The sequence below is a fragment of the Hordeum vulgare genome, chromosome 2H (genome assembly GCF_904849725.1).
Source record: "Hordeum vulgare subsp. vulgare chromosome 2H, MorexV3_pseudomolecules_assembly, whole genome shotgun sequence".
Lineage (NCBI taxonomy): Eukaryota > Viridiplantae > Streptophyta > Magnoliopsida > Poales > Poaceae > Hordeum > Hordeum vulgare.
The window spans coordinates 382,182,943-382,210,797 of record NC_058519.1 but is presented as its reverse complement, the minus strand read 5'-3'; positions in this window follow the sequence as shown (position 1 = coordinate 382,210,797).

Below are 27,855 nucleotides of genomic sequence, written 5' to 3'. Positions count from 1 at the left end.
ACGTCCTGTTCGTGTAATCATCGATGGAGGGAGTTGCAACAACTTAGCTAGCATGGAGATGGTGGAGATGTTGTCTCTCATCACCAGACCACATACTCATCCTTATTACATCCAGTGGTTCAACAACAGTGACAATGTTAAGGTAACACGTACTGTTCGTGTGCATTTTAGCATTGCTACATATTCTGCTTTTGTTGATTGTGATGTGGTACCCATGCAAACATGCTCTGTTTTATTTGGTAGACCATGGAAATTTGATTAAAAAATTTGTAAACCATGGTAGCACAAATCAATATACTCTTATTCATAAGGATCAAAATATAACTTTGCTTCCTATGTCTCCTGAACATATTATGAAAGATGACATTGCTAGAGCTAGTAAAGCAAAACATGACCTACATAAGAGTGAAAATCATATTGTAGCAAAGGAATTAGAGCAACACAATAAGCCTAATAAACCATCATCTAGTGTTTCATCTGAAATAAAACTGAAGAGTGGTTGTTTACTTGCCACTAAATCTAATATTACTGATTTGGATATTACTACATCTGTTTTCTATGCTTTCCTATGCAAAGAGGTATTATTTTCATTCAAGGACATACGTCCCTCTTTGCCTCCTACTGTCATGAATATTTTGCAGGAGTTCGCTGACGTCTTTCCACAAGACGTGCCACCGGGATTACCACCTATTAGAGGGATTGAGCATCAGATTGACTTAATTCCCGGTGCATCGCTACCCAAGCGTGCACCATACCGTACCAATCTAGAGGAGACGAAGGAGATTACGTGTCAAGTACAAGAGCTGCTCGAGAAAGGTTATATACGCGAATCTCTTAGCCCTTGTGTTGTTCCTATTATTCTAGTGCGAAAAGGATGGTACATCGCGTATGTGTGTTGATTGTAGAGGCATTAATAATATTACTATTCGTTATCGTCATCCTATTCCTAGGCTAGATGATATGCTTGATGAATTAAGTGGCTCTACAATTTTCTCCAAAGTTGATTTGCGTAGTGGGTACCATCAAATTCGAATGAAATTGGGAGATGAATGGAAAACAACATTTAAAACTAAGTTTGGATTATATGAGTGGTTAGTTATGCCTTTTGGATTAACTAATGCACCTAACACTTTCATGAGATTAATGAATGAGGTTTTACGTGCTTTCATTGGACGATTTGTGGTAGTCTACTTTGATGATATACTGATTTATAGTAGATCTTTGGAGGAACACTTGGATCATTTGCGTGTTGTTTTTATTGCTCTACGTGATGCACGTTTGTTTCGTAACCTTGGGAAGTGCACCTTTTGTACCAACCAAGTATCTTTTCTTGGCTATGTTGTTACTCCAGAGGGAATTGAAGTTGATAAAGCCAAGATTGAAGCTATTGAGAGTTGGATGCTGCCCAATAAGGTCACACAAGTGAGGAGTTTTCTTGGACTAGCCGGGTTTTATAGGCGTTTTGTGAGAGATTTCAGCACCATTGCTGCACCTCTCAATGAGCTTACAAAGAAGGATGTGCCTGATGCTTGAGGTACCGCATAGGAAGAAGCCTTCACGGCTTTGAAAGATAAGTTAACACATGCTCCTTTACTCCAACTTCCTGATTTTGATAAGACTTTCGAGCTTGAATGTGATGCTAGTGGAATTGGATTAGGAGGTGTGTTATTACAAGATGGTAAACCTGTTGCATACTTTTCTGAAAAATTAAGTGGGCCTAGTCTGAATGATTCTACTTATGATAAGGAATTATATGCTCTTGTTCGGACTTTGGAAACACGGTAACATTATTTATGGCCCAAAGAATTTTTCATACATTCGGATCATGAATCTTTGAAACATATTAGAAGTCAAGAAAAACTGAACGGTAGACATGCTAAATGGGTTGAATTAATTGATACTTTCCCGTACGTCATTAAATACAAGAAGGGTAAAGAAAATGTTATTGCCGATGCTTTGTCTCGTCATTGTACTATGCTTTCACAACTTGACTTTAAAATATTTAGTTTGGAGACCATCAAAGATCAATATGTGCATGATGTTGATTTTAAAGATGTGTTGGAGAATTGTAAAGAAGGGAGAACATGGAACAAGTTCATCATTAATGATGGATTTGTGTTCCGTGCTAACAAGCTATGCATTCCAGCTAGCTCCGCTCATCTTTTGTTGTTACAGGAGGCGCATGGAGGAGGATTGATGGGACACTTTGGCGTCAAGAAGACGGAGGACGTACTTGCTACACATTTCTTTTGGCCAAAGATGCTACGGGATGTTGAGCGTTTTGTTGCTCGCTGCACGACATGTCAAAAAATTAAGTCACGACTCAATCCTCATTGTTTATATATGCCTTTGCGTGTACCTAGTGTTCCTTGGGAGGATATATCTATGGACTTTGTTTTAGGTTTACCTCGAACAAAGAAGGGGAGGGATAGCATATTTGTTGTCGTGGACAAATTTTCAAAAATGGCACACTTCATACCATTTCATAAAAGTGATGATGCTGCTAATGTGGCTGATTTTTTCTTTCATGAAATTATTCGCTTGCATGGTGTGCCAAATACGATTGTTTCAGATCGTGATGCTAAATTTCTTAGCCACTTTTGGTGATGTTTATGGGCTAAGTTGGGGACAAAATTGCTTTTTAGTACTACATGTCACCCCCAAACCGATGGACAAACTGAAGTAGTCAATATATCATTGTCTACTATGCTTAGGGCTGTTTTGAAGAACAACCTAAAAATGTGGGAAGAATGCTTGCCTCATATTGAATTTGCTTATAATCGTTCGCTGCATTCTACTACTAAGATGTGCCCTTTTGAAGTTGTGTATGGTTTCTTACCTCGTGCACCTATTGATTTGTTACCTCTTCCATCTTCGAAGAAGGTTAATTTTGATGCTAAAGAATGTGCTGATTTGATATTAAAGATGCATGACTTAACTAAGGAAAACAATGAGCGTATGAATGCTCAATATAAACTTGATGGATATAAGGGTAGAAAACATGTTGTCTTTGCACCTGTTGATCTTGTTTGGTTGCATTTGCGTCAGGACAGGTTTCCTGATTTGCGCAAGTCAAAGCTAATGCCGCGTGCTGATGGTCCTTTCAAGGTGTTAGAGAAAATAAATGATAATGCATATAGACTTGAGCTGCCTGCAGATTTTGGGGTTAGTCCCACTTTCAACATTGCAGATTTGATGCCATATTTGGGAGAGGAAGATGAGCTTCCGTCAAGGATGACTTCAGTTCAAGAAGGGGAGGATGATGAGGACATCAACACCATTGTTACACCCACATCCCCAGCTGCTAGGCATACTGGACCAATTACTAGAGATCGCGCATGCCAATTGAATTACAAGGTACTTTCATTTCTTGGAAATCCTTCTAATGTTCATGAACATATGATGCTGCCTAAGTTAGATACTTTTGTTGTACTTATGAATGAAGGACCTAGCATGGACAAGATGGATATGCGTTGGAGCGGGATCAAGCATGGAGAAGAAGGTGCACGCGCGCGGGAAAGAACAAAGGAGCTTCCACTGGTGATTTTCGCACTTTAAAGCCACCACAAGGAAAACATGAAAGCTTGGACGAAATATTCAAGACACCACTTTATAAATTTCGTCCATAGGCTATTATAGGAGTTGCACCACCTTAATTTTGGGCCAGGCCCATGTAATTTCGAAATACCATATTATAGGCTATTTTTAGTGTCTGTATGTGTGGGGAAACCGAGTTTAGGGTTGTTTTTGGACCCCTTCTCCAAGGGTCACGAAATTCACTCTCTATTCCCTCATATATACAATCCTTAGGGCACCGTTTAGGCTTGGGTTTTGTTTAGATTACAAGTTCGCCATAGCTGCAACTTTGCGTCCTTCATTTGTGTTCCACGACCAGACAAAGGCGTCACAGAACCCCACCTTCATCAATAAAGCTTTCCTCTTATATTCGCAATATCCAGATTGCAATCTTAGATTCTTGCTTGTTCTTCGTTTGCATGCAGGAAACATACCCTCGTGGTCAGGTTGATCGTGCTCTGACATGGTCAGTAACCTCTCGGAGTTGGTTTAGCGATTGCTAAGGCGGGACATCCTCACACGTTTGTAGTCGGATCGTCAAAGTCTACTCCACCAAACGATAACCACCATCTCATCGAATGATCGGGACCCTCGCCTCTATAAACTTGACTATCTAAGAGGTGGCTTGCAACGACGGGAGGTTTGTCCTCTACTTCGCCGCTGAGGGGGATCGACGATTCGTGCTTAAGGCGCAACCGTGACACTACAAGCGGGACATCATCATCTTCACTTTGTTTGATGGTGAGGGCGATCCGGCTGAGGTCGACCTCGGCGTAGTGGCCATTTGAGCCCGGGTACGCGACCTCCCATTCATGCTCAAGACAAAGAGTATGGGTCGGACCCTCGGGGACCAACTAGGGGAAGTGCTAGAGGTGTCTCATCGTAACCATGTCATTGTCGAAAAATACCTGCGTGTGCGTATGGAAGTTTTACTACATGAGCCTCTAAAGAGCACAATAGAGTTTACTCCTTTGGGTAGTTCAAAGATATGCAAATACGATGTAAGGTATGAAAAACTACCCCTGTATTGCGATTGTTGTGGAATTGTAGGCCATACTTTAGAGAGATTTTGTAATGTACCAAGTGAGAAGAGAGTTGGTAGTTTTCCTAAGAACCTCAGCATAGAGGACTATTGGAAAGGCTATGGAGCAAGCAAAAGGGGGCTCAATCTTGGGAGTTCCTCTCGTGGTGACAAGGTTCCGACTGTTGGCATCGACATCAACAACAATACGAAGGCCACATACATCGTGAGGGTGGCCAAGGCGGTGGGTGGTCTCACGGTTCCCGACAAGGGAGCTGGTGATCCTGTGTTGACGGCCACCACGGCGACGAAGGCGCCTGACCAACCTGTCTTCCAGCTCGGCCAGGAGGGTCGGGGTCTTGGGGACTCCCATGATTATTTGGTTTGGACGCATGTTTGGTCAGGAGGATCGGGCGATCACACCGGCCGGTGCTACCAGCCTAGGTCAGGAGGACCTGGGTTTAGCGCTATGGAGGAGTCCAGGCACGCGCATGGTCAGGTGGACCTGAAGCGCTTGGGGGTGTTTCCTTCCTCGCATACTACTGCTGATCTTTTTTCGTTCTAGGGACTCAAGGTTGGGCAGGTTTATCAGGGGGAGTAGTCACTGGCGGGCCACAATCTTGTGGCCAAGGCTGGTGCTGATGTCGGCCAGTTACTCTTCTAACGTGGAGTGCTGGAGGCCTTGTCCGGAGCAATGGGTGCCAGACTTGCAGCGACATGTGATGAGAACACTAACTGTGCAGCATGTTTTCAGTTTACTGCTGCGGGGAAAATGTGCAGAGCCATCCAAGGAAGAAGGGGAGGAAAGAGAGAAAGAGAGGGACAACAGAGAAATCTGAGGATGCACGCAAGATAGTTCTCATTAAAAAAAGGGGGCGCTTTTCTGAAGCTAGGCCAACCAGAAGTGACATAAAATTTTCTTTTGAGAAAGCCCTTGATAGCTATGAACACATTTTATAAGGAGATGTAATTGATTCATCTAAGAGTGTGTGCACGGGTAGAGTTGAAGTAATGCAGGATGTGCAGGGAGTGGTGAAGCATGTGGCAAATGAGACTAAGGGGAAAGAAGAAGTACATGTTCAGCAAGAGGCGGAATCATTTGGCGAAAAGAAAGATGAAGATCGTGCATCGGCGCCTTTAAGGAGGAGGTCCGCCGGGCCAAATGAAAATACTAGGGTAGAACTGCCGTGCTATGCTCTCCCACACGACAGTTCGCGAGCTCTTGGACCTTCAGGAGTGAATATGGTCAGATTTAGTTTTCTTTTCGGAATCTCATTGAAATAAATGTAAAGCTGATGAGCTACGTCGTGTACTAAAATTTTGAGTGTATGTTTGAAGCGGAAAGTATGGTCGGACCGGTGGCCTTGTTCAGTTTTATCAAATTTTGAATAAAACTGAGTTGAACTATGTATAGCCTCACTTTGTTGATATTTTATTTATGCATGAAGACAGTGTAAAGTGGAGGTTAACATGGTTTTTTTATGGTTATCCGAATTGGAATGTATGCAATTTATCTTGGAATGATATTCGTAAACTGCATAGTATGGGTGGCCACCCTTGGGTTCTTCTGGGGGACTTTAATGAAATTTTATATGTTTCTGAAAAAGAGGACGGTAATGCGAGACCAAATGGAATGGTGAGAGAGTTCCGTGAATGTCTCATGGATTGTGGGTTGGAGGACCTAGGTTACATCGGTGACACTGTCACCTGGAGAAGACGAGATATTCATAAGCGCCTTGATCGTGCAGTTTGCAATATTGGTTCAGCGAACACATTTCCTGAAGCGGCGGTAATCAACAAAGAACATATTCATTCCGACCACCGTCTGCTATTCTTGGACATGGAATATCTAGATGCCAATATCTTCAAACGGCTAAAGGGACGTGTGAAACAATTTGAAGCGAGGTGGTTAAATGAAGATACAATAACTAAAATTGTCAAGGCATCTTGGAAGAAAGCAAAGATGGCAAGTAGTGTCCCTTCTCTTGCTGATTGAACAAGAGTCGTGCATGCTGACCTGCATTCTTGGGATAGGAAAACCCTGAAGGGCCCCAAGAGGAGAATAAATAAATTAAAGGAGTTAGAAAGATTGAGATGTGACCCTTTGAGTACGGAATCTCGTTGTCACTAGAAGGAAATAATTGTGTTAATTGAGAATTTGCTAGATATGGAGGAAAATTTCGGGCTACAAAGAGGGCAGGCAAACTGATTGATGCACGGGGATCGTAATACTTCATTTTTTCATAATGCAACCACAACGAGGGAAAAAATAAATAGATTTAAGAAACAACTTGATGATTCGGAGGTCTCGAAAGAAGACAAAGAGTTGAAGGATCATGTCACTAATTATTTTTCTCAGCTCTTCACATCGTATTGTCACAAATGGTCCGAATGAAGAAGTGTTGTTCCTTGGCAATAGGAGGGTTTCGACTAAAATGAATAACGCTCTTTGTGACCCATATACTACTCAAGAAGTTCGGAAGGGAACTTTTGATATTGGGGACTTGAAGCTCCAAGGCCAGATGGTCTCCATGCTATTTTTATAGAAGGTTTTGGCCTATGTTAGGGGATGATCTAATTGAGGAGGTTCTACAAGCAATTAATACATGCTCTATATCCGCGGGCTGGAATGACACTGCGATTGTGATGATCCCAAAGGTCAATAATCCAACGAAGGTGACCCAGTTTAGGAAGATTAGTTTATGCAACATGGTATATAAAAATATTGCAAAAGTGGTGGCCTCTCGTTTAAAGGTTATTCTACCATAAATTATTAGTCCAATCCAGAGTGCCTTTGTAAGTGCATCTAGTGCCCCTTAGTGATTTTGGTGTATTGAAGACTTATATTTTAAGAGAATAATGTGTTTGTGAGTGTACACATGCTCTATAAGCCGCTGAGAGTTTGAGTTATTCGAAGAATATCTACCCCTAAAAATGAATGTCTTCGCGTGAAGACTTTGATAATTCCTTGAAGACTTTGAAAGCAAGGAAATTGGTGTGTCCTTGAAGATATTGATGCAAGGACTTTGAAGCGTGAAGACTTTTGTTTTCGGAGTTCCATTTCCTTTCTTTTGAGTCATAGGACCACCATACTGTTAAAGGGGGTCGAGGTAAAACTATGGAAAATTTTCCAAGTGATGCTCATCTCAAAGATTACACATACCGAATCCTTCGAGTGAAGCCTTTGGAAATCTTTTACAGTTTAGTCAATTTCTTGAGTGACCGAGACGAAGATCTTCGGATCTTTGAGGAAATTTCTCTAACAAAGGAGTTAAGTTTTCGCCAGTGCAAATCACCTACAAGTGTGGAATATAAGAGACATGAGGACTTCCACACTTTGAAAGTTCCGACCATTGCTGCGCCGCGTGCCAGTTGTCCCCAAACCTTATCCACATAATGATAATACCATTGGGGCATTTATGTCAAATCATATCGGGATTGCTCCTAGGCTATAAATAGCCGCCCCCCATAACCACTAGCTGGTTAGGTGCTCCGTGAGAGAAACTGACATTTATCATTTGAGAGCAACACATTCCTTGAAGACTGTGAGAGAAAATCATGAGTGAGGAAAAACCCCAAACACCCAAACCAAAACCCAAAACCCAAAACCCAAAACCCAAAGTGATTGAGCATCACCGAAGAGATTGTTCCTGTGTGGAACCGACGGTTGTTACCTTTGAAGACTCTGCATCTTCTAGACGGTTAGGCGTCACTGGTCTAGAGCATCCAACGGTAATTTGTGGATTGTTGGGTGACCGAGCTTGTGAGGGTTTGGAAGTCTTCCCTGAAGACTTACCATGAGTGTTGGGCGAGGACTGCGTGTCCTTAGATCAAAGAGAATACGGTAAGGAATTAGTGTCCTGGGAGTGTGTGTCTTTTGGTTTAAATACCAAGACGCTCCAAACCAAACATGCGAGTGACACAACACTTGGAACTGGGTCATCAAATTATTGTCTTCACCAAGTACATGGTTTTATTTCCTCAACCCTTCTACTTCCTCATTTATGTGTTGATAAAATTGATTGTTACCATTTGAAGAATTTGACTGAAGACTTTCACAATTTCCTCATCTCAAATTCTTCACTTTACTTGTTCTTCATTAGCGAATCATGATCACGCTACTCGCACTAAGAGTGTGTTTCATTTCATCATGATGACTATGCTTTTGTTGTGTTTTTCTTACGCCTGAGTACTTAGTCCGCTACACGCTGTTTGTGACTAAGCAATTTCCTCACAAGGAAATTCATGAGTGTCGGTTTCAAAAAAATCGCCTATTCACCCCCCTCTAGTCGATATAACTCACTTTCAATTGGTATCAGAACAAGGCTTGTTCAATGTGATTTTGGTTTAACCACCTGGAGTTTTAGTTATGTCGACCACATGTATTATCAGGGTCACTACGAGTTGTCCTACCTTTGAAGGGACGAACTACCCCTACTGGAAGAACAAGATGTGCATGCATCTTTAAGCAATTGACAACGATCTCTCTCACGTTGTGTCAAGAGGTGTTCCCACTGCGTGTGAAACTATCAACACTAATGATGTGAAGAGATTCAAGCAACTCGACTCACAAGCGAAGAATATCATGTGTGGCCATTTGAGCAAAGGTCAGTATGATAGAGTGAGTTCTTTGGAAACTACAAAGCTCATGTGGGACATGCTGTCCAAGGTCAACGAAGGAGTATCTACTCAACGAGACTCTCGAGTTGATGTTATTCACAATCTCTTCATCCGCTTCAAAATCCTCGATAATGAAAATGGTGAGCAAACCTTCGATTGCCTCACTGATATCTCCAATGAGCTACATGCTCTTGGGGCAAATGACATCACCGACCATGAGGTGGTGAAGAAATTGCTGAGATCTCTTGATTCTTCATTCGATACACTAGTTCTGATGATTCAAGAGCATAGATACTACAAGTTACTAGATCCTGCTGATATTCTTGAGAAAATAAATACTCATGAATTCCAACAAGCTGAGAAGAGAGATATATATGGACCAAGCTATGAAGGATCTCATGCGCTGAAGGCAAAGGCTGTTTCCTCATCTAAAGAAGAAGAATCTGATTGCAGTCTTGGTGATCCTGAAGAACTTGGTGAGGAACTTGCTATTCTTGTGAGGAAATTCTCGAAGTTCTCCAGACAAGGTCAGTTCGGAAAATCTTCAAGAAGAGATGTGAGGAAATCATAATCTTCATCTGAGGACTACAAGAAAAAAACCTGCCATAAATGCAAGAAGTATGGTCACTACATTGCTGATTGTCCTTGCTGGGTGAAGGAATCAAAGAATAAGAAGTACAAGGATGACCGTTCTCATGACTCGAAGAAAAATAAGAAATCTTCAAAAATACTCATCATCAAAGTCCTCATCGCACAAGAAGAATAGTTTTAGGAAGGCTCGGTCTCTCATTGGCAAGGAAATGTATTATGAGGAAGAATTTGAGGAATGTGATGAAGAGGAAAGATTCAAGGAGGAGTGAGAGTCTGGTGTGGAAAGCCTAGCCCTTTCTAGCACATTCGTGAGCAAGTCCATCTTTGACCTCGAACAAAATGACAACATCAACAACACTGATGACTGCAATGACGACTTTGCTCCCACCTATTGCTTCATGGCAAAAGGGGGTAAGGTACCCAAAAACACTTCCTCTTTTGTCTCAAGTGACCGTGAACTCGATGATTATCAGAAACCGAGTTACTATAAGCTTGCTAATATTGCCACGAAGCAACAAAATGGTCTTGAAAATCTTTAGAAACTCCTAGACAAAAGTGATGACCTGTTGAATCAAGAAATGGATCGGACTCAAACCCTGACTGATGATGTTCAAAGTCTCCAGTCTAAGCTTGATATTCTTCAAGAACATCATGACACTATCTTGGCTGATCATCAGAAGCTTTGTTATGAATTTCTTCAAAGAAAGCATGATCTTTAGAAACTAAGGGCGTCCCATGATGATCTTCGAATTGAAAATGGTTCTTTACTTGCTCAATAGATCAGTACCGCTGAGGAAGAATTCATTCCACCATGCATGAAATGCATCGAACCTGATTCTGCTAATTCTTCTCCTGAAAGTTCAAATGCTTCTATTGCTTCAAATTCTTCAACTGTATCTATGGTCACAAATTCCTCACTTGAGTAAACTACAAATGTCACTCACGAAAATGTAGGGTTGAAGGGATTGCATGTGAGATACATTTACATAAGCCTCAAAGGGCATCAAACCCTTTGCGATATGTTCAAAAAAATGATTCTGAACAGAAACCCTAGGAAAGAGGGTATTGCATTTGAGAGGAAATTGAATGCCGATGGATCATACTAGAAACCTGGGAAGTATCCCAAAACCTCATGGATTGCTGCAAAAGGACCTCCTGTTGATCCATCTACATTATTAGGCTTTGCATGTGAAACTTCATATTCTTGTGATGAGTCATTTGACTCCAACTATATACTATTAAGAAATCTAAATGATGAAGTATTTGCTAGATATGTTGGAACTAACTCCACGAATGGACCACCCTTGAGGAAAATCTGGGTTCTAAGAAATATCTTGGAAAGTCTTAAGGTGAATTTCCTCATGACACCACCTCTGAAGAACAAGAACCCCAGATGAAATTCCACAAGTGGACCAAAGTCTTCACGAGGATCAAATTCCTCATATGGTCAAAATTCTGCTCATACTCATGCTAATGCTTCTGATAGGCAGGGAACCTACAAGGGTCATAAATATGTGCACTATTCCTCAAACCATTATGTATATAAGTCCTCGAAGAATTTGTCTCCATATGCATTCGAGTATACTAACCCCCTTCCCGTGAAATGAAGTGCATTAGCTTCAATGCCTAAATTCTCATATGGTGCTCGCAGGATGATGAACTCTTTACCACCCCTTCAAATGTGGGTGCTGAAGAAATTGAACTAACCTCTTATGTAGGTCAGGTCTCCAGATGAACTTGATCATCTGAAGAATTTGCTGGAGACGTGAGGAAATGCTTGATAGGACGGAAACTAATCATGATTAAATGATTATCACTTCACACGTCCACATTTTTTCTTAACTCTACTCTGTGTGATGAAATTCAAGTGTGATGAATTTGATATCATATTCTTCACTCTGAAGCATATGAGATAGTAAGCACTACTAATTCATCTGCACGATGACAACCCCAAAACCATTGAGTGGGTTCCTAATAGTGGATGTACAAATCACATGACTGGTGAGAAGAGTCTATTGATGAACATTCCTTTAACTCCATCACCACTGAAGCATATCACCTACCCAGACAAAGGAAAAAACAAGGTATTGGGTCTTGGATTTAGGAGAGGAGACCTGTACATTGTTGATTTCTCTACACATCCACAGCCGGCCACATGTCTACTTGCAAAAGCCTCAAAGGGCTGGCTATGGCATCGACGACTTGGTCATGCAGGCATGGGGAATTTGCACACCGTTGCAATCAAGAAGCACACCATAGGTATCGAGGGTGTCAAATTCCTCAAGGATCATGTATGCGGGGCTTGTGAGTCTGGAAAGATGACCAGATCCAAGCACCCCTCGAAGGCTATCATGACCATCACTCATCCTTTTGAATTGCTTCACATGGACCTCTTTGGACCTACCCATTATGATACTTTGACCAATGCAACATCTCTATATGGCTTTGTCATTGTTGATGATTATTAACATTACACTTGGGTGCATATTATCTGTTACAAAACTGAAGTGCAAGAAGTCTTCAAACGATTTTCCTCAAGGGCCTCAACAAAATTCGGTGTCAAGACCAAGCACATCACAAGTGACAATGGGACAGAGTTCAAAAACACTGGTCTTGATGAACTTGGTATTACTCATGAGTTGTCTGCCCCTTATAGTCCTCAACAGAATGTCTTTGTGGAGCGCAAGAACATGCCTTTTGTTGAGATGGCTTGCATTATGCTTGAAGAATATCAGACTCCTCGTTGTTTCTGGTCTGAGGCAATCAACACTGCCAAAGGAGACCTCGTATGAACTCCTCATTGACAAGAAACCCAATGTAAGTTATTTCAAAGTCTTCGGTGCAAGATGCTGGATTAGAGATCCTCACAACAGTTCTAAATTTGCACCGAAAGGACACGAGGGTTTTATGCTTGATTATGGAAAGGACTCGCATACCTACAAAGTCTTCAACAATTTTCACAACAAAGTTGTTGAAAATGTAGATGTGCGGTTCGATGAAACTAACGGCTTGCAAAGAGAGCACCTCCCTCCTGTGCTAGATGAAATGCCTCCCGAGGAATGCATTAGGTTCAAGGCTACTAAAGATATCATCCCCACTAAAGAACCTCTACCTGTTGAAGAAGTCATCTCAAACAATGAAGAAATTCGTACTGGTGCACCTGGGGAAATTGCTCCTGATCTAATTCCTCAACCCAAACAAGGTCTTCAACCTGGACATCCAAGGGTTTCAAGTGAAGTGCAAATTGAAAAAAAATCCTTGATGACATCAATGCAACAGGTCCCCTCACTCGCTCAAAAGCTTCACCTTTAATTAACTTTTGTGGGAACTCTTCCTTTGTGTCTAACACAACCCTCAAAAGTTGATGAAGCTTTCTTGGGACCTGAGTGAATTCAAGCAATGCATGAAGAACTTCATCAATTCAAGCTTAATAATGTGTGGGAACTTGTCAAGCGGCCCGATCCTCGCAAGCACAACATCATCGCTACCAAGTGGATCTACCAAAAGAAGCAAGAATAAGATGGTCAGGTTGTGAGGAATAAGGCACGACTTGTAGCACAAGGCTACACACAGGTTGAAGGAATTGACTTTAATATAACTTTTTCACCTGTTGCTAGACTTGAAGCTATTCGTATATTGCTTTCTTATGATAACCATCACAATATCACCTTATATCAAATGGATGTGAACAGTTCATTCCTTAATGGTAATCTTGAGGAAGAAGTATATGTTGCTCAACCCCCAGGTTTTGAAGACCCAAAGCATCCTGACAAAGTCTTCACACTCAACAAGGCTCTCTATGGCCTCAAGCAGGCCCCTCGGGTGTGGTATGACACGTTGAAGGAATTCCTCATGAAGAAAGGCTTCAAACCTAGTTCACTTGATCCAACTCTTTTCACAATATCCTATGACAATGAAGTATTTGTGTGCCAAATGTATATATAGAGGATATTATCTTTGGTTGTACTTACATACGTTACAGTGACAAATTTGCCGAAACGATGGGTGAAGAATATCAAATGTCCATGATGGGGGAGTTGAAATTCTTCTTAGGACTACAAAATCGTCAACAACACAAGGACATATTCATCTCTCAAGAGAAATACCTCAATGACGTCGTGAAGAAATTAAGCATGCAAAACTGCAAAGGCGCCAAATATCCAATGCCTACCAACGACCACCTCTGCACTGACAAAAATGGTGAAGATATCGATTAGAAGGTATATCGCTCGATGATTGGCTCTTTATTGTACCTATGTGCATCTAGGGAAGATATTATGCTTAGTGTTTGCATGTGTGCCAGTTTCCAAGAAACACCGAAGGAATCACACCATAATGATGTGAAGCATATTCTTCAATATCTAGCTCACACACCAACACTTGGATTATGGTACCCCAAGGGCTCAAATCTTCATCTCATTGGATATTCTGACTTTGACTATAATGGTGACCGTGTGGATCACAAGTCAACATCAGATACCTACCATGTCCTCGGACGATCCTTAGTGTGTTGGTCCTCAAAGAAACAGAACTGCGTGTCACTTTCCACTACTAAAGCTGAGTATATTACTGCTCGTTCATGTTGTTTTCAACTACTGTGGATGAAGCAAATCCTCAAGGACTACGACATCAATGTGAAGAATGTTCCACTCTATTGCGACAATGAGAGTGCAATCAAGATTGTGAACAATCCAATACAACACTCGAAGACCAAGCACATCAAGACTCGTCATCATTTTCTTCATGATCATGTACTCGAGGGCAACATCTTCCTCGACCACGTGAAGGCCGATGAACAACTGGCACATATCTTCACTAAGCCCTTGGATGAAAAGAGATTTTGCAAGTTGTGGTGTGATCTAAATATCTTAGAATCTTCGAATATTCTATGAAAGGACACACATCCTAACACATATGCAAAGTTGATGACTTAGATGTGCAACACACGAAGTTACGTTTTTCTTCAATCAATGAAGACTAACATGCTAAGTGTGAACAAATTAATGAAGGATTTAATTCTCAAGACCCTACGACAATTGTACGTGTTGTGTGAAATCATCATTCCTATATGGTGGGTTACGCCACCAACCCAAGTTGAAATTCTTCAAAGTTGAGGTTTTGCAAATTCTTCAAATCTTCAAATTCTTCAGATTTTCAAATTCCTCAAGTTTGCAAATTACTCAAAAGCTCAAATTCTTCGAACTTTTCAAGATATGCTCTTAATTGACTATCTAATTATTTATGAGCTTTCAAAGTCCTCAACAACATTCACTTATTGCTAAGTCTTCATGTTGATTTTTCTGCTAAGTGAATGTGATCGGACCCGTTCCCCCTCTATGCTAAGCTCAATCCAGAGTGTTCTCAAATTCTTCATATGCATTCTATTCGAATCCCATTCAAATTATTCACCAAGTCCTTGTCGGCTGAAGAATTTGCGAACAAAATCTTCAAAAATGTCTTATCAAAATTTTCGGTTGTTGCCACTCAAACCACTCCCACTACCGAGGTATGTATAACCATGATCTCCCACTAACTCCATGTAGGATCAAAAGTATGTCTAGAGGGGGGGGGGTGATTAGACTACTTGACGAGATAAAAACTTAGCCTTTTCCCAATTTTAAGTGTGTGCCAGTTTTAGCAACTATGACTAGTCAAGTACACCCTACACATGCATATCTAAGATTATAGCAGCGAAAAGTAAAACATGCAAGTGTAAAGTAGAGGGTAAGGTAGGGAGATCAAATGCAAAGGTTGACACGATGATTTTTGGCATGGTTCCGATAGGTGGTGCTATCGTACGCCCATGTTAGTGGAAACTTCAACTCACGGAGGGCAATGGGTGCGAGAGTCCATGGAGGGCTCCACCCACAAGGGGTCCACCAAGAAGCGGCCTTGTCTATTCCACCATGGTGTCCTTCCACACAGGACTAGCCTCAGTCATGGTAGATCTTCAAGAAGTAGGCGATCTCCTTGCCCTTACAAAAATCTTGGTTCAACTCCACAACATGATGTAGGAGGCTCCCAAGCGAAACCTAACCAATCTAGGAGGGACCACCCTCCAAAAGGTAATAGATGTGGTAGAACGATGAACTCCTTGGTCTTGTCCTCAAAAGGTACTCTCCTCAACACTCAATCACTCTCTCTCAGATTTGGCAGGGGTAGGAGAGATTGATCTTGTGGAAAGCAACTTGGGGAGGCTATAAATCAAGGTTCAAATGATTGGAGCGGAATCTCTTGATCTCAACACACGAGTAGGTGGCTCTCTCTCAGAAAAATGGATCTGGCAAGTGTGTGTGTGTGTTCTGAGTGCTTCCTCTACGAATGAGAGGTAGGTGACGAGGTATATATAGGCATCCCCCAAAATCCAATAGTTACAACATTATTGCCCAACTCGATGACACCGAAATGAATCTAGATGGTACTGAGTTGCACTAAATGTGGCAACTTTTCAATTCTCGGTGAAATCAATATAGGAATCTTGGCGGTACCGATACAATGTCGTAGACCAGTTTCCAAATCTCAGCGAGACCGATTTCAAACTCAGAAATTACGATTTGCGAAATCTTCTCAACAGAAAGCTGGTCATTAAATCTCGGTGGCGCCGATAGGATCGTTGGTGGTACCGAGATGGTAGGTGTTGGGGATATTATCCCGTCATGAGACCCGCCCTAGGGGGCCGGGTCAGGATAATGGCGGCTCAGTATTCCATGTTCAAAGATGGTCCATGACTTATGAAGCGGAAGACACAAGGCGTATACCGTGAGAGCCGCCTATAGCCCAAGACACGAAGAAGGCGATTTATGGCCCATATGGGAAAATAGTCGCCTCGAGTTTCCTTGCATAGGGGACAAGGCGAGTTAGAGATGTACCAGCTCATGAATCGTAATATGACCCGGACTCTTGTAAACCTAGAGCCTCGACCTGTATATAAAGGCGAGTCTCTAGGGTGATAGGGCTAAGAAAACATCAACCGAGAGCTAGGTGAGGCAAATCCGCACCCCTGTAATCGATTTCCATAACAATATACACATAGCAGGACGTAGGCTTTTACCTCAATCTGAGGGGCCGAACCTGGGTAAAATCATCTCCCGTTTCCCGATCAACCCCTTTGAGTCGCCACATAATTGCGATGGATTCACCACTAAGTCCTTTCACAAGCACATCTGCTGTGACAAAACCACGACAGTTGGCGCCCACCATGGGGCATGCACATGGTGGAGTTGAGTTCTCGAAGGGAGCCCTTCCAGGGTTCGGGAGCTACGCGGTCGGCCTCATGACTAAGAGTCGCCGCTGAAAGTACTACATCGACAATTCGAGCTGGGGTCCCGAGGTCGGTTCAATCGAATCAGGATACCGGGTCCCCTTCTCGCAAGATCCACGTCTTCATTGGCAATATCGGAATGCTGGTTCCTGAGCCGGACATCTGCACCGACATCGTCGAGACGGCTCGGCTCGCCCAACCCGCCACGTCTCGGATTGGACGGCGTCGCGTCTTCGTCGGCTTCACGCAAGGGGCTAGCCTCCCGGATGAGCCAGAAGCTGGTGGAGATACCCTTGTCAATTTTGATGGCGTGTCATCGATCGGAGATACTGATTCGATCGGCCCTCTCTACGAGGGAAGCCTGGGCGGGTTCCCTGAGGCGGCGATCTCTGAAGGGCCGCAAGAACCACCCCGCCAAGCCGCCATCTATATGGCAAGGGCCACGACGGTTCAGGACCAGCCGAACGAGGCTATCGCCAATGGGGCCAACGAATCTGGGAAGACCCCGGCTCAGGCCATGTCAGATCTGATGGATGAGATGTCAAAACTCATGGCAGTAGCCGTGAAAGAGGATAACCAAGAGGAAGTTAAAACGGAATTGGGTAAACTTCGTGAAGAGATGGCTCAGATACAACGCCAAATCAATGCGGAGAAGACCCAGATGGTAGATCAGCAGGTTCAGATTGACGAAGAGGTGGAGCGTTTGAAATTGGAGGCATGGCGACTCGACCGCCAGCGAGTCGCGTCGGATGCTTTCTATTAGAGAAGGCGTCAGAGTCATGTCCGACCCAACCTTAATCCTACTCACCTGTTCATTAGCCCACAAACGCCCGACGCGGACCATAACCCGCCATGCAAGAGCAATCCACAGGGTGAGATTGTCCAGCAACCAATGCAGCCCCCGTTGAACCTGCAGGCGACTCAGCACTTCCAAACACCTCAGGGTCACTTCTGCAACCTGGTGGATAATTTGCTAGATGTGACCCGCCACTTGGAGTCTCTTCCTATTCGTGGGAATACCGCGCTGGAGGTGGAAGCAAGGAACGCCATCGAGAGGCTAAAAACGGCGGTGGTCTAGCATGCACAATTTTCATACAACCGTGATCGTCTGCACTCCATGCCGGAGGCAAGCCATACAAAGAGTCACCAAGATGATCCTTCGGTGGTTTCCAGCGATGTACGTCGACACCAACCTCAGATCAATCCACCAGAGCCGCCAACATCAAATGCTCAGGCGCTTGTTAGTGCTACACGAGCCGCCCGGCAGGCCGAGACAGAGGCAGTGGTGGCCTTGGCGGGTCAGGGAGTTCCACCTTATGCACAACCGGCTCCTGGATACAGTGGGCAAAGAGGAAGGAATGTAGGGGTCCCCTGCCTATCTTTTGATCTACGCAATGAGCTCATGCCCAGAGACCCCAAAGGCCCCCGTAAGGTACCCAACTATACACCCAATCTTGAGCCAGGGGCATGTGTTGAGAGTTATGAACTAGCTATGGATATGCTTGATGCTAGTGACGCGGTCTGCGCCAAGTATTTCACCATGATGTTGGAAGGGCCGGCTCGCACGTGGTTGAAGAACTTACCACCCAACTCCATCAACACTTGGGCTGAGCTCAAGGAGCGCTTCGTCAAAAACTTTCGAGGAACCCGCAAGCGTCCGATGACCATCGTAGATCTCCAACACTGTGTTCAGCGGGCGGATGAATCAGCTCACCATTGGACAAGGTGGGTCGCGAATATCATCCACTCTTCGGATGACATCATGGCGGCTCAGGTCGTGCTGATCTTGGAGAAGAACTGTCATTTTCAGCCCCTGGTGTTGAAGCTTGGCCGCCTCAAGCGGAAGGTGCAAGATATGGGCGAGTTGATGGACACCCTCACCAGGTATGTTGAGTCGGACGACACAAAGGACGCCGACTCTGATGACGAGAAGGCCAGTGAAGTTAAAAGGAGAGATGGAGCTAAGGGTCACTTCCAAACTTCTAGGCGCATTAACAACAAGGGAGGTCAAGGAAAAAGAAGGCAGCAAGATGGCGTGTCTGATTTTGTTGCTAACACCAATGCCAGACCCCGGAATCAACGACGGGACATGAATCAGGGTGGCTTTCAGAACCGGGGCTTTAGTGGAAGGAAGCCGTGCAATTATGAAGAGCTGCTCAAGGGACCTTGCCCTAAACATAGTACCCCAGGTGCCTCGTCTACTCACTCTTAGAAAAAATGTTTTGTGATGCAGGAGTTTCGTCTTCAGGCGTCCCGGGATCACCAAGGAGGCAACGAGGGAGCCCAGCAGGGTCAGTTTGGCCAGGGAGGGTCACGAGGAGTTTCATTCACTGACTTTCCTAACCCAGGGTCTTAGGGGCGAGGCGGCTCGCATAATAATGGTGGACAGTCATCGGGCCAAGGTAGTCAGCAGTATAATGACGAGGGCGATTTCGAGCAGCCAAACAACCAGGGCGGTTTTCAGAGTAATCCTGAGCAGTTGAATGGTGGGCAATACCATGTCTTCACCACAGACACCTATAAAAGAGATAAGAAGGTAAAGCAGAGGGCCATCAATATGGCTGAGCCGGCGGTTCCCAGATACTTAAATTGGTCTAAACAACCTGTCACGTGGAGTAGAGCTGATCACCCTCCTCAAATTGATAACCCTGGCGACTTGGCATTGGTGGTGGCGCCTCAGGTTGGTGGATACACAGTTTCTAAAGTCCACATGGATGGAGGTAGCAGTATCAACATCTTATACTATGACACCTTCTGGCAGATGAACTTTGATGAGAAGGACTTAATGCCCTAAACCAGGGTTTTTCACGACATTGTTCCGGGCAAGTCGGCATACCCTGTTGGGCGGATCAAGTTGAATGTGGCTTTCGGTGACGAGTCCAATTACAGGAGCAAGTCATTGCCGTTTGAGGTAGTCAAAATTAAAAGTCCTTATCATGCTTTGTTCGGGTGGCCGACTTATGCTCGTTTCATGGCCCGACCTTGTTATGTGTACCTCAAGCTTAAAATGCCGGGTCTCAAGGGTACCATCACAGTCAATGGGAACCAACATATAGCTCAGGAGTGTGAAGAAGGAGATGCTGCATATGCCGAGTCGGCGTGTGCTGCCGAAGAATTGAAGTTCCACAAGGCCAATGTGGATCCAGCTGACATGAGCTCGTTGAAAAAGCCGACAGTTGATTCTGAGCCGCCCCTTAAGTTCAAACTGGCAAATCATACCAAGCAGGCTGATTTCGTCCCTGGCGACTCTTCCAAGCAGTTCACTATTGGGACCGGCTTGGATCCCACATAGGAAAGCGCACTCATCGAATTCATCCGTGAGAATCGAGACATCTTTGCATGGAAACCTTCTGACATGCCAGGTGTACCGAGAGAATTCGCTGAGCACCATTTCAATGTAGATCCCAAGATGAAGCCGGTTTGTCAGTACCTTCGTCGTTTTAATGAGGAGAGGCGCAAGGCAATTGGAGAAGAAGTCGCCCGGCTTCTGGCCGCCGGGTTCACCATCGAAGTTTTTCACCATGAGTGGTTGGCTAACCCGGTCTTGGTTCTCAAGAAGAACGACACTTTTCACACGTGCATTGATTACACAGACCTCAAAAAATCTTGTCCGAAGGATCCTTTTGCCCTTCCCTGTATCGATCAAATCATTGACTCTATGGTGGGTTGTGAGAAGTTGTGCTTTCTGGATGCGTACTCTGGTTATAATCAGATCAAGATGGCCAAGGAGGATCAGGAGAAGACGGCCTTTATCACCCCCTTTGGTGCATTTTGCTATGTCTCAATGCCTTTTGGGCTCAATAGCGCAGGAGCGACTTATCAGCGTTGCATTCAAAATTGTCTGCACGGTCAGATTGGACATAACGTACATGCTTATGTCGATGACATCGTGGTAAAGTCACAGAAGAAGGAAACAGTTCTAGGTGGCCTCAAGGAGACGTTTGACAACCTCCGGGTGTATCAGATGAAGCTTAACCCGATCAAGTGCGTGTTTGGGGTTCCTGCGGGAAAATTGCTGGGATTCCTCGTGTCCGAGCGTGGCATAGAAGCTAACCTGGACAAAATCAAGGCGATAACTTCGCTTGGGAAGCCGGCTAACATTAATCAGGTCCAGCGTATGGCGGGTCGTATCACGGCAGTGAGTCGTTTCATAAGTCGCCTTAGTGAGAAAGCTATTCCTCTTTATCAGTTGCTCAAAGAAAACATATCACTTTGTCTGGACCGATGTGGCTAATGCGGCTTTCGAGGCCCTCAAGAAGCAACTTGCTGAGTCGCCTGTGCTAGCAGCCCCGGCTAACAAAGAGCCAATGCTCTTGTACAATGCCGCTAATTTTAAGGCGGTGAGTGTGGCGGTGGTTGTTGAACGCAAAGAAGAAGGCAAGGAATATCCTGTTCCGTGGCCGGTGTATTTTGTTAGTGAGGTATTGACCCTATCCAAATAGTGGTATCCACATTGGTAGAAGTTGGTCTTTGGGATTTTTATGGCGAGCCGGAAGATGAAGCACTACTTCTTGGAGCACCCAATCAGCGTGGTGAGTTCTGCGCCAATAGGGGATATTGTATAGAACCGAGAAGCCACTGGGCGGATTGCTAAATGGGAGATAGAGCTTGTCATGATGTGAAGTATATGCCTCGCACAACCATCAAGTCTCTGGCTCTGGTAGACTTCGTGAACGATTGGACCGAGTTGCAGATTCTGGAAGATAGGCCTGATAACACATATTGGATTATTCATTTTGATGGCTCTAGGCAGTTGGAAGGCTCGGGAGCTGGAGTGATGTTATCATCCCCAAGAGAAGACACGTTTTGCTATGTTCTGCGGCTCATGTTTCCTTCCACAAACCATGCAACTGAGTACGAGGCTTTCCTTCATGGGCTCAGGATGGCTAAGGATATGAATCTAAGACGAGTCGGGTGCTTAGGCGAGTCAGATTTAGTGGCTCAGCAAGTGTCAGGAACCTGGGACTCTATGGATCCATTGATGGTGGCTTATATGTGTGCGGTAACCGAGGTGGCGGGTTATTTCCATGGTTATCAGGTTGATCATATCGATCATCGATAGAATAAGGCGGCTGATGCTCTCCCCCGACTCGGATCACAACGTAAGCCCGTTCCCCCAATGTGTTCTTGGATGTCTTACATATTCCTTCTATAAAGTTGCTTTCTGAAAAAGACATAGCGGTTCTGACCCGGAGTCACAGTTGGTGGCGGCTCTCCGGGCAACTCCTGACTGGACGATACCCTACATGGATTATCTAGCTCGAGGCGAGTTGCCAGCTGATGTAGTTTTTGCTAGGCAAATAATGCGGAGGTGCAAGTCCATGGTTATACACAAAGGCGAGTTGCACAAACGGAGTACTTGTGGGGTTTTCCAGTGTTGTGTCTCGCCGGAAGAATGGCGAGATATTCTCAACGAGATACACCACACCGAGTCACGATCTTTGGTGTCAAAAGCTTTTCGTCATGGTTTCTACTGGTTGATGGCTCATGCCGATGCAGAGGACATAGTGCGTCAATGTCACGGATGTCCGAAGTTTGGACGTCACGCACATGTGCTGGCTCAGGAATTGCGCATGATCCCAATTACATGGCCTTTCGCAGTTTGGGGGCTTTACATGGTCGGCCCGTTTAAAATGTCTTCTGACAAAAAGACCCATCTGCTGGTGGCGGTTGATAAGTTTACCAAGTGGGTTGAAGCAAAGCCGGTCAACAATTGCGAAGCAGAGACGATGGTCAAATTCCTCAAGAAGCTGATTTTCCGCTTTGGTTGTCCCCATAGAATAATTACTGATAATGGTAATAATTTGTCTAAGGGGGCAATGAAGGAGTTCTGCCAACGAGAGCACATCCAACTTGATGTATCCGCAGTCGAATGGTCAAGTTGAGCGGGCTAACCAGGAAATCTTGCGTGGGATCAAGCCCCGACTCATGGTTCCTCTGCAGCACACTCCGGGTTGTTGGGTCGAAGAACTTCCTTCTATACTTTGGAGTATCAGAACAACACCAAACAGATCGACTAGTTACACTCCTTTTTTCCTCGTCTATGGGGTGGAGGCAGTTCTCCCAAGTTATATAAGGCATGATTCTCCCAGACTCGCCACATACATTGAAGCTGATAATGAGCAAGCACGTCAGGATTCTTTGGATGCTCTGAGGAGGAGCGTGATTTAGCCGTAGCACGATCGGCAATCTACCAACAAGACTTGCATCGTTACCATAGTCGACGAGTCAAGAGCCGGGTCTTCCAGGAGGGCGACTTGGTGCTTCGACTGATTCAAGATCATACGGGCATGCATAACCTGTCGCCTCCATGGGAGGGACCATTCGTCGTTAGCAGAAATCTCCACAATGGCTTGTATTACTTGATTGATCTACGTCCTGACAAACCAACCACGGAGGAAGAGACAACCCGCCCGCGGAATATTGCTCATCTACGACCCTACTATACTTAGAGCCATTGGCTCCTTATCCATGTACATAGTTAGGTAATTGTGTACTGTTTACATTACATCAATAAAACCGGCGCCCATGAAATTTGGGGTCTCTGCCGTTTCAGCCTATATTTGAGCATGAGTCTTTATTGATTAAAATAAGCCGCCCAAGAGGATGCGTCACTGCCAAGGAGGCCATCCAAAAATGGACGCTATTAGTATCAAAGAGAGCGAGTCGCCCTAATGTGATCGCTCAAACATGGATACTAGTAAGCCAAAGAGGATCAAGTGCCATGATGCACGGTTCAAACATAGGCGCCAATGTATGATCTTGAACGATAAAAACCGGCTTTCTTGGGGGCTACTAGTCCCCAGGTCGTTTAGCAGTAATAACATTGTCTTCTGCTATCCTATGCCCGTTTTTCCTTGATCATAGGTCATTTGGGGGCTTCTGACTCATTGAGTCCCGCCTTACTACCCTCTTGGCTAGCGAAAAATTAACGCATTACAATGGTTATACTAGACTGTATTTTTTGCGACTCGCCCATAAGACCCGTGTACTCTTGGTGAGTCAATCCATTATTGGACCCTGAACTTCCAAGGTTAAAACATTGAGGTACTTGAGAAAGCCAACATATGGAAAATAGACAAACCATGGGTTCACTAAACCTGCTTCACTGAAGCTTGACTTGAACCTGATCAGGCAGTCTAAACACATAAAGGTTTTTGCGAAAACCTCTTAGGGTATGACTAGAGCCTGGCAAGCCCGCCTACCCACCCTGACTCACTGAGCCGACTTATTTTCCACCTCATATGGTGTTATATTTTAAGGCAGAGATTCTCATTCAAATTGGGCGATGATTAAGGAAGAAAGACCAAATAGTTCCTAAACTGCCGATAGCCAAAACAAGGGGACTTATATTACAAGGTAACGCCAAGAAAGTTTGGCATCCCTCAAGTACATAAGCAGTTTTAAGTATGCTCAAAATAAAATTACATGGCTCGTAAAGGCCAAAAGTTTTTCTATATTAACCCGGTGGCAAGTTTCCTCCGGGTTCAGTCTCTTCTTCAGGTTGAAGTTTCGAAGGTCGCCATGTCTAAGACGCCTCCGGATCACCCTGTGCTGAGTTTTCGGGGTCTTGGATCTGGAAGTTATCCACATCCCAGGTGCAATTGATTAAGGCATGCAATTCAGCTTCTTCTGTCAAGATGGTTAACAGTTCAGCATCAAAGGCAAAAAGATGCTTACGATGCTGAGGAGTCAAGTCCATTGGTGCAAAATTGGGAGTCGCCACACGGTTATAGTCATCATCATAAGCTGCGTGATACTTTGACAGATCAAGGCTGTCAGCAAGCCGGCTTGCCGCAGGGCAAACATCCTTTATGCACTGAGCGCAGTCTTCTTGCGTAAACTCAGCGCCGTCATCCTTATATTCAGGAAACCCGCCAGCTATTTCATCCGGCTTGAGCTCTGGAGCATAGGCTATTGATCGGCTCATAGCTGCGATTAGGCCTTTCCGTGCGGATGATTTCCTTATTTCCTCTATATGTTGGGGAATGATCGAGAGCCGCCTTAGCATATCCCTGATATATTTCACTTGGTATTTGTCCCCCCATACAGCCTTGATGGTCAGTAAGCCGCCAGCATAGGGTTGCTCTGTCAGGGTATATATCGAGGGCCTGCAAGGAGCAAATGAAACATAAGTCGCCTGGCACCTTGTGTCCTTTACACAAATTATAACAGGCACTATATCAAGGACTTACCAAAGATAGCATTGGTCATATTGGAGATGTGTCAACGAAGACCCGTGAATTTATCTATACCTTGTTTCAATTGGCCCTCGTCATTTTCAGCACGTTTCACCACGGCGGCTTTCTCAGCTTCAGTTGACTCTTTGTAACGAAGATGCTCAGCCTTGACCTTTTCAAGTTCTGTCAATGTGGCTCGAAGTTTTTCCTCCGCTGCAGCCCTGGCGTCTTGCTGATGTCCTAAACTTTTTTTCATCCCACTTAAGGATGCTTTAGTTTGACTTATAGTCTCCTACAAAATCAAGCAGGAAGGATCAGTGACCTTACCGCTACTTGGTCGCATTGGTCGGTTGACATCAAGTCTCAATCACATTGCAAGCAATACACTTCACACTTGGGGGCTAATGTATTTGCTTCTCTAAAAAAGGGGGTGGATTAATAAACAAGACCCAACTCTCTTCAAGAAGATGACCCGGCCCTTGGGGCCTACAGGTTGAAGTTTTTCAAGATTATTAAGCAGGACCCGACTCATCTTCAAGAAGATGACCCGACCCTTGGGGGCTACAGGTTGAATTTTTTCAAGATTATTATACAAGACCCAACTCATCTTCAAGAAGATGACCCAACCCTTGGGGGCTACAGTTTGAAGTTTTTCAAGATTATTAAACAAGACCCGACACATCTTCAAGAAGATGACCCGGCCCTTAGAGGCTACACGTTGAAGTTTTTCAAGATTATTAAACAAGACCCGACTTATCTTCAAGAAGACGACCCGGCCCTTGGAGGATACAAGTTGAAGTTTTTCAAGATTATTAAACAAGACCCGGCTCATCTTCAAGAAGATGAACCGGCCCTTGGGGGCTACAGAGGGGTACATGGGGTAATTTATTCCATAACACCATACCTCGTATCTTTTCTTCATCATGTTTACCAGGCCAACCTCAAAGTCTCGGCTCATGGAAAGGCAGGTTAAATATCCTGCATGCAACTCTTCAAAATTCAGCTTCTCGATATTGGGGAGTTCAAGTGTAGATTTTCCTTTGACTATCTTAATTGGGACATCCCCGATAATATGCTTAGACAACACATTACGGATGGGTGTCGTATGACCTGTCCCAATAGTGACAACAACATATTCTTCAAGCATGGCATCTTTGGATGACTTCAGGGGACTTGGCGGGTTGAGATTTTCTTTCTGACTAGGATCCATGGTCATATCATAAGTTTTTGGCGGATTGGATTGAACATCAGGGATATTATCCATGGCAGCGCTTTCTGTAGGATTAGTATAAGTTCCAGTTGGTTCACCTAGAATATCGTGGATAGAGGCATCTGTTTCTTCCACTTCAGGCTTTTCAATATTTGGAGCTGACCCGCCGGTTTTCCATTTCTTTGCTTGAGCTCTAAAAAATGAAAGGTTAAGGCATATATAATGACATGTGAATGATATATAAAGTATTGAAACAAGGGTTCGTAAAGCAAATAGTAACATACCCTGCGAGACGAACAAGGGGTGGAAATTTTGAGGATGTTGAGTCGCCAGATGAAGGAGAAGATACCTATTACAATAGAAAAAATTGGTGAGTTTGAGCAAGTTGAGAATATACTTCATAAGGAAAGAGAAGGTACCTCAGTGCGGCGCTTGCGGCCGAATATTTTTTCAGGCATACCCGCCATAAGATCACCCGAGGAGCTACGGGTGTGGCGTTTTGGAGTATACAAAGCCTTCTTCAAAAGGAAGTTAGGATCCAAATGAGCATCTGGGTGATTCACAGGGTCTTTCCTACAAATCCGCCTTTGAGGTCTTTCCAAGGAAATATTTGAGTGAGAAGATATTGAAATTACCTCAGCATCTTCAGCGTCACTTTCAAGTCATCCCCCTGAGAATAAGATAAATGGTTAGAACAAGTATATGATTCAACAAAGGGACAGTCTAGACATTTACCTCAGACAACTCTTCAATATTCTGTGACTCGCCCATGAGAGATGACTCACCCGCATTTGTCTTGGCTTTCTTCTTCTTGGCGAGAGTCTTGACCCTTTTAATAGGCGGCTTTACTAGCCTAGGTTTCAAGAAGGGCGTGTTTTTCTACAATAGGGGAAGTTAGTCCTACAAGAGAACAAAGGGAAATACAAAATAAGACGGGTAAAGGATGGATTTATTTAACTCAGGAGCCGGATTCACGATGCATAATGGTTTCAAACCAATTTTGGAACAAGCTTCTTTGGGTTCACCACATAATTTCTTCACAAGACTGTTGACTTCTTCAGAGTCAAGAATTACGTTGGTGAAATGCTGAGCATTGTTTAAATCACCGTCATAATGACACATTAGTCCATCTCGGTGACTTAGGGGCATAATGCACCATCCTACCTAGGATTGGATTAAATCAATCCTAGTTAAACCATTAGCATTCAAAGCTGTGAGCTGTGGCCAAACAAATTTGTGGGAGGCTCTTTCTTCCTGGGTTAGAGCCTTGGGGAGTTGGAAGTACAATGAAAGACGCTCTTCTTTGTAATCCGACAAAGGATTTTCCTGAGCCGGTGCGGTATTCTTGCAATAAACCAGGTTTTCCCCTAGCCTTTGGGGTGGCTGGGTAAGGTGG